Below are 13,362 nucleotides of genomic sequence, written 5' to 3' on the forward strand. Positions count from 1 at the left end.
ACATCTAGTAATAATGTTTAACCAAATATCTGGATACCCCATGGCCCAGTCAAATTGTATTATAGCATTAAACATTAACTGCTCCTAGGTATTTCAATGGAATCATAGAAGACTCACATGAAATTAGAAAACTGTAGAAAGAGCATCTGATTGATATTCAAAATATTAAAAAATGTATCTGTTAATGTGGCATGGTCCAGCATAAGATCAACTGGCAGAGATTGACCATGGTGACCCAGTAGAACCCTATCATCAGAGATGATAATTTCTGAACTCAAGACTTGGGCTAACATCCATGGTTATGTAGCTAGAGTAGAATCATAATTATGGGCATATGTTCTGCTGATGATTTCACTGGTTATGGTGCAGACATTCTGGAACTCAAGATACATCTATGTTGGAGATAATACAGCCTAACCACTAAATATGACACTGTGGTCAGGGCAGACTTCTGTGACTCACTCATGACACACTGTGACAGTGACAGAAAGATCACTATTCCTCATAAGTTTAGGAGCCACAGAAATCTAGGAATGTCAACTGTAGTCAATTCCTGAAACCGTCATGAGAATGAAAAGGCAGTGGATCTAGGAGGAACTTGTAGTCTATTCAACCCTATTGTGCTAAGACTGCCAGAATTCTGCATGAAAATTTGCAGTTTACTATAGATAACAACAAGGTGACAACTGCAAATACTTTTAGCTATGGAGATAAATTCCAGAGACCAATATTTGCAGAATCTATTTCAAGGTATCCTATTTTCTGCTAGTCCTCAGGTGGCCCTACTTGAGTTACAAGGAACAATTTCTAAACAAAGGTACATAAAATTGTGATGTTTAAAAAATTGGACCTTCAGTTTGACAGGTGAGGGCTTGAAGTCATAGTATGAGTATTGAAAGACATAGGACCTTATACTGCATTCACAGAATGGTGAGGCCAAGATTTTTAGATTATACTCAGAAACTCAGCTTAGAATGCATTTCTTAGAAAACCATTTATCCACCATCGGTATTGTTTTGAAAGCTAATTGTAGATTTTAATGTCAGTGGAAATGAAAAAAAATCACAGTGACTCTAATATGGAACAATAAGATGGAGTAATAAAAAGAGAGTTTCATGCCAAGAGTTTCACTGGTGAATTCTACCCTACATTTAAGAAAGAAATGATAACAATTAAGTGCAAACTCTTCCAAAAAATAGAAGCAGAGGAGATATTTTAAAATAAAATATACAAGGTCAGCATTACCTTAATATCAAAACCAGACAAAGATATTACAAGAAAGTAAAAGTCCAGGCCAATATATCTCACGAACGTGACCCTCAACAAAATATCAGAGAATAGACTTAAACAATGTATTTAAAAAGACATTACACCCAAATGGGTTTTATGCTAGGTATGCAAGGCTTGTTCAACATCCAAAACCAATTAAGATGAAACACTGTTTTAACAGGCTAAAGAAGAAAAGTCATGATCATATCAACAGATGCAGAAAAAGCACTTGACAAAATTCAACACTTGTTCAAGACAAACACTCTCAGTAAACTAGCAATAGAGGGAAACTTCCTTATCTTGATAAAGCACATCTACAAAAATCTACAGTTAACATCATACTTAATAGTGAGAAACAGGAAGCTTTTTCTCTAAAGTCAGGAACAAGTCAAGGATGTCCTATCTTATCACTCATATTCAACATCATAGTAAAAATTCTAGCTAATGAAAAGCAAGGAAAGGAAATTTAAAAAATTATTGGGATAAATATTTATTCCAAAGAAACATGCTTTTCTATGTAGAAAAGACTCAAAGAATCAATAAACAAACAAAAAACTGTCACTAACAAGTGATTATGGCATGACTGCAGGACACAAAATTAATAGTTAAATTCAATTGCTTTCCTATATATAAACAATGAACAATTAGAATTGGAAATAAAAAACACACAGCCATTTACATGAACACCAAAATTTTGAAAACCTAGGTATGTGTTTAAAGTATGTATAAGATCTGTATGAGGAAAATTACAAACCTCTGATGAAAAAAATCACAGAAATAAATATGGAAATATTTTGTGCTCATGTATGGGGAAACGTATTCTTGGTCTTAATTGCTGATTAGTACTAAGTACAATTAAGAGCAGTAAACGTCTTGTGTACTATTAAGATGCCAGTTTTCTTCCAACTTCATCAATAGAATCAATGCACTACAAATCAAACTACTAGTAAATTAGTTTGTGGATATCAACAAATTGATTCTGAAAGTATAGGAAAGGCAAAATGCCCAGAATAGTCATCATAATATTGAGAACAAGAACCAAGTCAGAGGACTGACATTACGTTACTTTAACAGTTACTATGAAATAGACCAACACAAATACAATTAACTGACTGTAACAAAGGCAAAAAACAATTCAATGAAAGAAAAAATATCTTTTCAACAAATAGTGCTAGAACAAGTAGACAACTAGACATCCATATCCCCTGCAGAATATCTATATACAAGCCTTACACTTTTCACAAAAGTTAACCCCCAAATGGATCATAGACCCAAATGTAAAATGCAAAACCATAAACTTTCAAGGAAATAGCATGAGAAAATCTAGGTGACCTTGAGTTTAGTGTTGCCTTTTTGGATACAACACCAAAAATTCAATCCATGACTGAATAAATCGGTAAGTAGGACTTTATTAAATTAAAAAATGCTCACTCTGCAAAAGACATTATTAAGTAAATGAAAAAGCTAGCCACAACTGGGAGAAAATATTTGCGAAACAAGTATCTGATAAAGGACTTGTTTCAAAAATATAAAAGGAACTCTTAAACATTAACAATAAAATCTAAAAGCCTAATTTAAAAATGGGCAAAAGATCTGAACAGGCATTTCATCAAAGAAGATATACAAAAGGAAAATAAACATAAGTAAAGATGCTGAACATGGTATGTCATTCAGGAATTTCAAATGAAAACAACAATGAGATACTACACACCTATTAGAATGGCTACAATCTAAAACACAACACCAAATGTTGATGAGAATATGGAGCAACCAGAGCAGTTATTCATTGCTGCTGGGAATGAAAAATACACAACCAGTTTGGAAGATAGTTTGACAGTTCTTTACAAAGCTAAACATACTCATGTCATAAAATTCAGCATTCACACTCCTAGATATTTATCTAACTAAGCTGAAAATGTCCATGTAAAAACCTTATGTCCTTATAAAAGCCTGAACACAGATGTTTATAGCAGCTTTATTTATAATTGACAAAACCGAACGCAACCAAGATCTCTTTCAATGTGTGAATGAATGAACAAACTGTGGTACATGCATACAATGGAATTTTATTCGGTGATAAAAAGAAATGAGCTGGCCAGGCGCGGTGGCTCACGCCTGTAATCCCAGCTCTTTGGGAGTCCGAGGCAGGTGGATCACCTGAGGTCAGGAGTTCAAGACCAGTCTGGCCAAGATGCTGAAACCCTGTCTCTACTAAAAATACAAAAATGAGCTGGTCGTGGTGGCAGGCGCCTGTAATCCCAGCTACTCAGGAGGCTAAGGCAGAGAATTGCTTGAACCCAGAAGGTGGAGGTTGCAGTGAGCCGAGATAGAGCCACTGCACTCTAGCCTAGGTGACAAAGTGAGACTCCATCTAAAAAAAAAAAACATTAAAAAATGAGCTATCAAGATATGAAAACTATGAAAAACCTTCAGTGCATGTTAGTAACAAACAGCTCTCACTGCTAGGAACTTTCTGTGGAAACGAGCAAGCCTAAAAGTCACTACAGGATGCCCTAGTGAAATAAAAGAAGCCAGCCTAAAATGACTAAAAGTACTACGTACCGTACGACTTTATGTCTGTGACAATCTAGTAAAGGCAAAGCTACGGACACAGTGAAATGCTCAGTGGTCAGTAGGGGGTTGGGGGAACGGAGGGAGAAATGAACAAATGGAAAATAGGGGATTTTTGGAATAACAAAACTATTTTGGTATGGTACTGTAATAGTAGGTACATGACATCATGTATTTGTCAAAACCAATAGAACTGTAAAAAACACAGAATAAACCCTAGCATGAACTAGTTAATAATTGTATATCAATATTTGTCCGCCAATTCTAACAAATGTGCCAAAGAAGATGCTAATAATAGGGAAATTGTGGCTGGGATGAGAGAGAAAAGGTAGTATACGAGAACTGTCTGTACTTTTTACTTAATTTTCTTTTTCTTTTTTTTTTTTTTTTTTTTGAGACGGAGTCTCGCTCTGTTGCCCAGGCTGGAGTGCAGTGGCCGGATCTCAGCTCATTGCAAGCTCCGCCTCCCGGGTTCAGGCCATTCTCCTGCCTCAGCTTCCCGAGTAGCTGGGACTACAGGCGCCCGCCACCATGCCCGGCTAGTTTTTTTTTTTTTTGTATTTTTTAGTAGAGATGGGGTTTCACTGTGTTAGCCAGGATGGTCTCGATCTCCTGACCTGGTTATCCGCCCGCGTCGGCCTCCCAAAGTGCTGGGATTACAGGCTTGAGCCACCGCGCCCGGCCCTTAATTTTCCTATAAACTTAAAACTACCTTAATAAAGCCTATCAGTAAAAAAAAAAAAAAATTAAACACACAAAAAATCAGAGATTAGAATTTATTCACTATAATCACAAGGTCACAAAATAAATATTGCATGTTAAATATAAGAATTCAGTTTCTGGATGTTCATCGGATAAAGGAAAGGTCTTTTAAAAATATGCGTTATGTCTGCGTCCTGACAAGTGTGTGGCACTAGAGACCCCAAGTAATTTAGCTACATGCTCTAGAAGCAGTTCTAACTGAAAGTGTCCATATTACTTCCTTGCTATTACAAAGGAGGATTTCTCCATGGGCATTGTGAGTCTTTTCTATCCCTGTTCAAATACACAGGGATTAAAATTTTAGACTCATCCAAAATCCACTCTCTAGAACACAGCTGAACACACCAGGCTATTCTAATTCCACTCCGTCCACTTCGATCACATCTGAACAATGTTTCTTATCAAACGAGAATGTAGCCCGTATTTGGTTATTTTTATCTTCCTCCATACTGCTTCTGAAAACATCCCCTTATTCCCTACCATCGTACTTACTTTTCTTACTTTTTACTGTGAAATATTACCAATTATGGGGTACTGTATTTTATTCTAGAAACTAGAAAATAGCCAGATTTCAATTTGCTGAGCTGCTACTAACTCACTTCAAGACTTTGATCAGAGCACTCTGTCCTCCTCAATGTGCCCAGCTATATGATAAGGGTTGGGGGAATATTAATTCTGCAGCACTGTGTGTATTCTGTGATAATTATCACTGTCATGTTTTTAAATCAAATAGCAGCAATAATAATTATGATAATAAAAGAAGTAAAGAAAAAGAAGAAGGATGGCTGACATGCAATGTGTGTCTCCACATACTATAGGACACGCAAATTGTTTTGTAAACCGTGCCAGGCTTATTCTTATTCTCAACTAACACTCATAGCCAGTCATTAGCTCCTCTTATATGAAATGCATTACAAGATTTTAAAATTTCTTTCAACATTGGACTTACGTATTTTGAGACTAGACCCAAAGTGAAAACAAAGAATAAACAAGGTTTCTTTCTTCTAGATTGCATGCTGCTCCTCATCCTTTTAGAAAAAGCTCTATGAGTCTCTCATAAATAAACTTCTGAATTAGGTTCATTTTAGGGAAAAAAATTAAGTCAGAAGAAAACCCCAGCATCTATTTTGAACAAACCAAGAAGTTTTGCGTATTTGTTAAAATAATACTCAATGATTTGAAACAACAACAAAACTGATTATTTCCTTCAGTTTTAACTATATAAATTTCTTCCAGATACAGCCATTTTAATAATTTCACCAACAAAAATCTTAAGTGCTTATACAGTAACAGGCACAGTCACCGACAGCTGTTGAAGAGGTTTCAAACCTCTTTGGGCAGATTCAAGCACTTGCTGCTTAGAGAGGAAAATGGAAATGGATTCTGCGTTGTGCAGAGAAGAAGGTATTATTTCATTCTCAGTGTTCCCTGGAGTCCTCAGCATATTACTCTATAAGCCCTTCATGCAAAATAACATGTGAGTTATATAGAGCAATTGATGTCACAAAAATAAATATAAGCTGTAAAGGATCCCTGTGGTTGACCGAATCATTTTCACAATTCCTCACTCCCTTGACACAGTTAAGAATTCACACACTTTCTATGGTTCACCTGTGGGCAAAATAGGCTTTCTACCTCCTTAATCTTAACCTTGGCTGGCTGACTTGTTTTGTCCAATGTGACGTCATAGTGCATATGATGAGAGCTGAGGCTTGACATTTGCTTATACAATTGGACTTGCACTCTAGGGCTCCAGTGACCAGTTATGGGAAGAACTTTCTCTAGATAGTTGTGACTACTTTCATCTAGGACCCAGAGTAAATACAAATTAAATTGGCATAACCCAACCCAGAGCTAGGATCTCAGAGCAGTGGAAGCCTCAACTTGTAGCAGAGGATAACAGCTCAGACTGCATTGGGAAATCCAGTTAAACTGCTAGACCCTAAGCATAAAAATACATTTTTTATTTTGCCACCAAGGTTGTGTGTTTCTTTGTCATGCAGCAAAGGCTGACTATTAAACGGTCCAATATTCTAATGAAGGCAGCATATAAAAATAACTACAAAACTATTCATTTAGTAATACAGTAAACATAGTTATAATGTATTAGAGTAGCATGGAGAAATAAGTGATTATTTACAGAAGAAGAACAAAGAAAATTTTCCAAATAGTTACCAGTTGAGATGAGCTCACCCAGTGAAAATGGGAGAAAAAAATAAATTTCAGGAATTTTACAAATATACTAGCAAAGAGTACAGAGAGAAATCATCAATCTAAGAAAAAAATTACAGTTATAATTTTAACGTATTACCTTCTTTATCTTCCATGCCTATTGTGCAGGACTATAATGAATTTATATGTATAAGCCTGTGTCTTTACTTAGAAAAATGTTTTCATAGTCTTCACTCATCAGTATTACTATTTTAAACATATACTTTAATTTTCAACCTGTGAATACAGTATCTTTTGTGCAACAATTTCCTCATAGATGATTTTAATATTGTTTCCAGTCCGTCTCTATTACAAATAAGACGATGATTTTACTAGCATACAGCTTTTGATTTATCTTTGAAAATGTAAATACTAAAAAAAAAAATCCAATTTAAAAATAGGCAAAGGACCTGAATAGACATTTTACAAAAGGGGACATACAATGGCCAATAGGGATATGAAAAAAAAGCTCAACATCGCTAACCATTAGGGAAATGTAAATTAAAACCACAATGAAATATCATCTGGCTCTTGTTAGAATGGCTATTATAAAAAAGACAAAAGATAACAAATGTTGGTGAGGATATGGAGAAAAGAGACCCCTTGCACACTGTTCATGAGAAAGTAAATCAGTGCAGCTATTATGGAAAACAATATGGAAGTTCCTCAAAATATTAAAAATAGAATTACCAAATGATCCAACAATCCAACCGTTGTGTATATATCAAAGAAAATGATACCAGTATGTGAAAGAGATTCCTTCGTTGCCATGTTTGTTACAACACTATTCACAATAGCCAAGCTGTAAAATCATTCTACGTGCCCATCAATAGATAAAGAAAATGCAAATATGCACAGCGGAATACTATTCAGTCACAAAACAACATCCTCTCATTTGCAGCAATATGAATGGAACTGGCGATCATTCTGTTGAGTCAAATAAAGCACAGAAAGACAAATACTGTCTGTTTTCACTCACATCTGAAAAGGTTGGTTTCATAGACATAGAGTAGAATGGTGGTTAGCAGAGGCTGAACTAGTTGAGGGGAGACCAAGGAGATCTTGGTCAAAGGAGACAAAATTACAGTTAGATAACAGGAATAAGTTTGAAAGATCTATTGTACAGTGCAGCAACTACAGTTAATGAAAATACATTATATTCTTGAAAAATGCTTTACAAAATTGTAAAAGAGTAGATTTTAAATATTCTCACTACAAAAATGATAACCATGTATGGTAGTGCGTATTTTAATTAGCTAGAATTAACTATTCCACAATGTATATGCAAGCATTCCTCAGATATGTTGCAGGGTTAGTTCCTAAAGCAAATAAAGCAAACACCAAAATAAATCAAGTTACATAAATTGTTTGGTTCCCCAGCACATTTAAAAGTTATTTTATACTATACTGTAGCCTATTGAGTGTGAAATAGCATTAGGTATTTAAAAATATATGTGCTTTAACTGAAATATACATTATTGCCAAAAACATGCTAATGGTTATCTTGTAACTTGTAATTTTTTTGCTGGTGGAGGGCCTTGTCTTGATGATGTTGGCTGTTGGCAAATCAGGGCGGTGGTTGCTGCAGGCTGGGGTGGCTGGGACAGTTTCTTAAAATAAGACAATAATAAAGTTTGCTGCATGAATTTGACTCCCTCTTTCATGAAATATTTCTCTGTGGCATTGTTATGCTGTTTGAGAACATTTTACCCAAAGTAGAGCTTCTTTAAAAATCAAAGTCAATTCTCACAAACTCTGCCACTGCTAAACTTCTGTAATATTTTAAATCCTTTTTGTTGTTGTTGTTCCTTTGAGGAAAGATTTTGCTCTGTCACCCAGGCTGAAGTGCAGTGGTGTGAGCAAAGCTCACTGCAGCCTTGAATTCCCTGACTCAAATAATCCTTCTGCCTCACCCTCCTGAGTAGCTGGGACTATAGGCATATGTTACCATGCTTGACTAACTTTTTAATTTTTTGTAGAGACCAGTCTCCCTTTATTGCTCATGCTGGTTTCGAACTCTTGGGCCCAAGTGATCCTTCTGCCTTGGCCTCCCAAAGTGTTGGGATTATAGGAGTGAGCCACAACACCTGGCCTTCCATATCTTTTATTGTCATTCAAATAGTGTTCACAGCACCTTCACCAGGAGTAGATTCTATTCCAAGAAACCACTGTCTTTGCTCATGCATAAGAAGCAACTCCTTATCCTATCCATTGAAGCTTTATCATGAAATTGCAGCAATTCAGTCTTATCAGGCTCTACCTCTAATTCTAATTTTATTGCTATTACTACATCTGAAGTTACTTCCCCCGCTGAAGTTTTAAACCCCTCAAAGTCATTCATGAGAGTTGGAATCAGCTTCTTCCAAACATCTGTTAATGATGATATTTTGGCCTTATCCCATGAATCATGAATGTCCTCAACAGCATCTACAATGGCAAATCCTTTCCAGGAGGTTTTTAATTTTCTTTGCCCAGAGCCATTAGTGGAATTACTATCTATGGCAGCTATGGCCTTACAAAATATATTTCTCAAATAATAAGACTTGAAAGTGAAAATTACTCCTTGATCCATGGGCTGCAGAATGTATATTGTGTTATTAGACAGAGAAACAATTTAATCTCCTCGTACGTCTTCATCAGAGCTCTTGGGTGACTAGATGTATTCTCAGTCAGTGATTACACATGGAAAGGAAGCTGTTTTTCCAAGCAGTAAGTCTCAACAGTGAGCTTAAAATGTTCAGTAAACCATGCAGTAAACAGATGTGCTGTCATCCAGCCTTCGTTGTTCCATTTACAGAGCACAGGCAGAGTAGATTTAGCATCATTCTTAAGGGTCTTAGGATTTCAGAATGGTAGATGAGAATTGGCTGCCATTCTCACTAGTTGCATTAGCCCTTAACATAAGAGTTAGCCTGTTATTTGAAGCTTTGAAGCCAGGAATTGACTTCTTTCTAGTTATGAAAATTTTAGATGGAATCTCCTGCCATTATAGTGCTATTTTGTCTACTTTGAAAATCTGTTCTTTGGTGTAGCTATTGTTATCAATTATCTTAGCTAGATCTTCTGGATAACTTGTTGCAACTTCTATATCAGCATTTCATGTTTCACTTTGCACTTTTATGTTTCACGATATAGATCCTTTCTTTTATTTATTTATTTAGAGATGGCGTTTTGCTCCTGTTGCCCAGGCTGGAGTGCAATGGCACGATCTCAGCTCACCACAATCTCCGCCTCCCGAGTTCAAGCGATTCTCCTACCTCAGCCTCCCGAGTAGCTTGGATTACAGGCATGAGCCACCAAGCCTGGCTGATGTTTTGTATTTTTAGTAGAGACAGGGTTTCTCCATGGTGGTTAGGCTGACCTCGAACTCCTGACCTCAGGTGATCCACCCACCTTGGCCTCCTAGAGTGCTGGGATTACAGGCATGTGCCACGGTGCCTGTCCTCTTTCTTTAAGCGTTATGAACCCATCTCTGCTAGCTTCAAATTTTTCTCTGCAGCTTCCTCACCTCTCTCAGCCATTGCAGAATTGAAGAGAGTTAGAGTCTTGCTCTGAATTAGGCTTTGGTTTGAGCGAATCTTGTGGGTGCTTTGATCTTCTATCTACACCAGTGAAACATTCTCCAAGTAAGCAATAAGCTTCTTTACTTTTTTTTGTCATCCATGTGTTCGGGGGAGTAGCTCTTTTAATTTCCTTCAAGACCTTTTTCTTTGCATTCACAACTTGGCTAACTGTTTGGTACAAGAGGCCCACCATTTGGCCTGTCTTGGCTTTCAACATACGTTCCTCAGTAAGCGTAATCATTTCTAGTTTTTGGTTAAAAGTGGAAGACATGCAATTCTTATTCTCACTTAAACACTTATAGGCCATTGTAGGGTTATTAAATGGCCCACAGTGAATATTGTTGCATCTAAGCAAATAGGGATGCCAACGAGAGGGAGAGAGATGGGGGAATGGCCAGTGAGTGGGGCGGCCAGAACACACACTGTTTACAGATTGTTTGCTGTCTTAAATGGGAGCAGCTTTTGGTGCCCCAAAATATTTATAATGGTAACCTGAAAGATGACCAATCACAGATCACTATAACAGATATAATAGCAAGTAAAAAGTTTGAAATATAGTAAGAATTACCAAAATGTGACAGAGATACAACATGAGTACATGCTGTTGAAAAAATGGTGCTGCCAATGGACTACCTCAATGCAGGGCTGCCACAAACCTTTACTTTGTAAAAAATGTAATCACTGCACAGTGCAATAAAGCAAAGTGCAGTAAGACAAAGTTGGCCTGTGTACTTCAAAGTATCATGTTATACACAATAAATACATTTAATTTGACCAGTCAACTTAAAATAAATAAACAAATGTGACAATAGGAAATGTCAATATTTAATTTAAAAGGCAATATTCATAAAAATTTGTCAAAAGATTCTATTTTAGGTGCTCTTTCTACAAAAAAAGTAACTGGAGAGTTACAGATAAGTTAAATTACTTGACTATTGTAATCATTTAAAATATCATGTTGTAAGTCTTAATACACAATAATAAAGCAAGAAAGAAAAGAAAATGGAGATAATTATTTTGAGGGGAAAACAGAAAAAAAGCAAGTGTGGTGGAGTTGCATTTATTTAGAGTAAAATGAACTAGAATTTGTTGAGCATCTATTTTATGCTCAATATCTTGTTGACAGCATGTGATCACAAATGTACTTTTCAACAACCTTCCTGGTAGAAAATTTTCACAGATATGCAGACTGGTGACTTTAAAGGGAGACACAGCTCCAAATTGACCACACTGAATCTTACACCCAGGCCTCCCTGACTTCCAAACACACTGTCTTTCCACTATACCACACTGAAGTCTTGTGATACCAAAATTCTTATCTCATTTAACAATATTCTCAACTTTTTTCCTGTTAAATTGGATAAAGAGGTGTGATTACATATAATATTTTCCACCTGTTCTGACGAGGATACATTTTCTCTCTAGCATGCAAAAATTATTGGAAAAACATCTTAAAATATATTTGATGGAGTTAATAATGATTAAAAGCACTGTGGCATTTAAGATTTATTTCTCAAGAGGAACCTTGGGAGTCTGATAAAAAGCCAAAGAATCTTCTCTCTCTCTTTTCTGTCCTCAAGTTTTCTAACACTTGATAATGTGGGCACCTCTGCATTTTAAAGAACAGAACTTTTTGTTCAAAAATGAGGCAGAGCACCTTGTAAGAGATTAGTGTAATGGGGGGTCATAGCCTGCATTTTTTCTGTCACCAACAACTTAAATGTCAATGTGCTCTGTTCCTGTGGCTGGCTGTCTGCCTAGGTTTTGAGCACCCAGACATCTGGTTCTTTATGCTTATTATTTTAATTTCCCTCTCACATTATTCTAAATCCTTGGTGCATGTACATATGTACATTGATACATACATTTTGAGAGATAGCTTCTCTATATTGTTGAAAATGAGAAAGTAAAACTAACCTTAAAAATAAGCTATGGCTTCCCATTTCTTGCAAGGTTAAGTCCAAAATCTTAGCGTGGAATATATGACTTTTCAAATATTGAAGCCTTTTTGCTTTATTTCTTAGAGCTCCTCCTTCTCCCTATTCTGCATATGATGCTTAGTTGTAACTGAACTATTGCTATTTCCCCACAAGTGCCACACCTGCCTCAACATTGCTCTTGATTAGGCTTGAACACTCTTTTCCAAATCTCCTTGGTGTCATAAATACCTTAATGTTTTTCAAGACCCAGCATAGATCTCCCCAGGTCCATCAGGGACTTCCCCACCACTCTGTCATTCCAGGGTTAAATATTGTCATTTTGCATTATTTTAATAGCAGGTGAACAGTTTCCTAAGGAACCCAGCCAACATCAGAAAAGCTAATTTGCAGAAGGAGTATGTTGCCAATGAACCAGATGTCGATTCTTATTAATTTAATGAAAATATGTTTTAAGGAAACGACAGTCTTGAACATATACAGTGAAAAGGAATATATTTTTCTTACATGTGTATGTGTGAAGTAAACCCTCATACATTTTTGTATGACTAAGTCATACTAACAAAATCAAATGTTATAATTTCATGTCTTTTATATATTTTTATGTGATCTTACAATGATACATTTGATGACATCCTTAAAAGTCTAGCTACCTCTTCTATGCCAACATTATAACCATTTTACATGGGAGAAAACTCCCGTGAGGTCAGAGAAATAAAGTATTTTGCCAAATGATCATACAGTTGTGAAATTATACAATAGGCTCAGAATATAAATCTTCTGAGCCCCCTCTCTAGTGTTCACTCTGGCCTATCAACTATATGAATGGGTATAACATGCAAAAATATAAATTTACCTATTGTGCATTACCCAAAGTTAGCCAAATTGGAGGCGAAGGGCACAGTATATCAGATGATCAAGTCTGCCCAAGACTTCTGACACCAATGGCAAGCTGGAGGCTTTCCCAAAACCACTGTCAGTTTTGATAATTCAGTAGAAAGTTCAGTAGACTCACAGAACTCACTGCAAGCCCTGACACTCACAGTTAT

At 36.2% G+C, this 13,362-nt stretch overlaps 2 long non-coding RNA genes across 2 annotated transcripts in view; one reads left to right on the top strand and one right to left on the bottom strand.

Moving 5' to 3' along the window:
* The window catches only part of LOC139357772 (uncharacterized), a 179,256-nt gene that overhangs the window by 48,906 nt on the left and 116,988 nt on the right, over nucleotides 1-13,362 (top strand). The gene's annotated exons all lie outside the window — the stretch shown is intronic.
* The window catches only part of LOC105486464 (uncharacterized), a 36,830-nt gene that overhangs the window by 19,005 nt on the left and 4,463 nt on the right, over nucleotides 1-13,362 (bottom strand). The window lies entirely within an intron of this gene.

This window comes from Macaca nemestrina, chromosome 13 (assembly GCF_043159975.1).
Source record: "Macaca nemestrina isolate mMacNem1 chromosome 13, mMacNem.hap1, whole genome shotgun sequence".
NCBI lineage: Eukaryota > Metazoa > Chordata > Mammalia > Primates > Cercopithecidae > Macaca > Macaca nemestrina.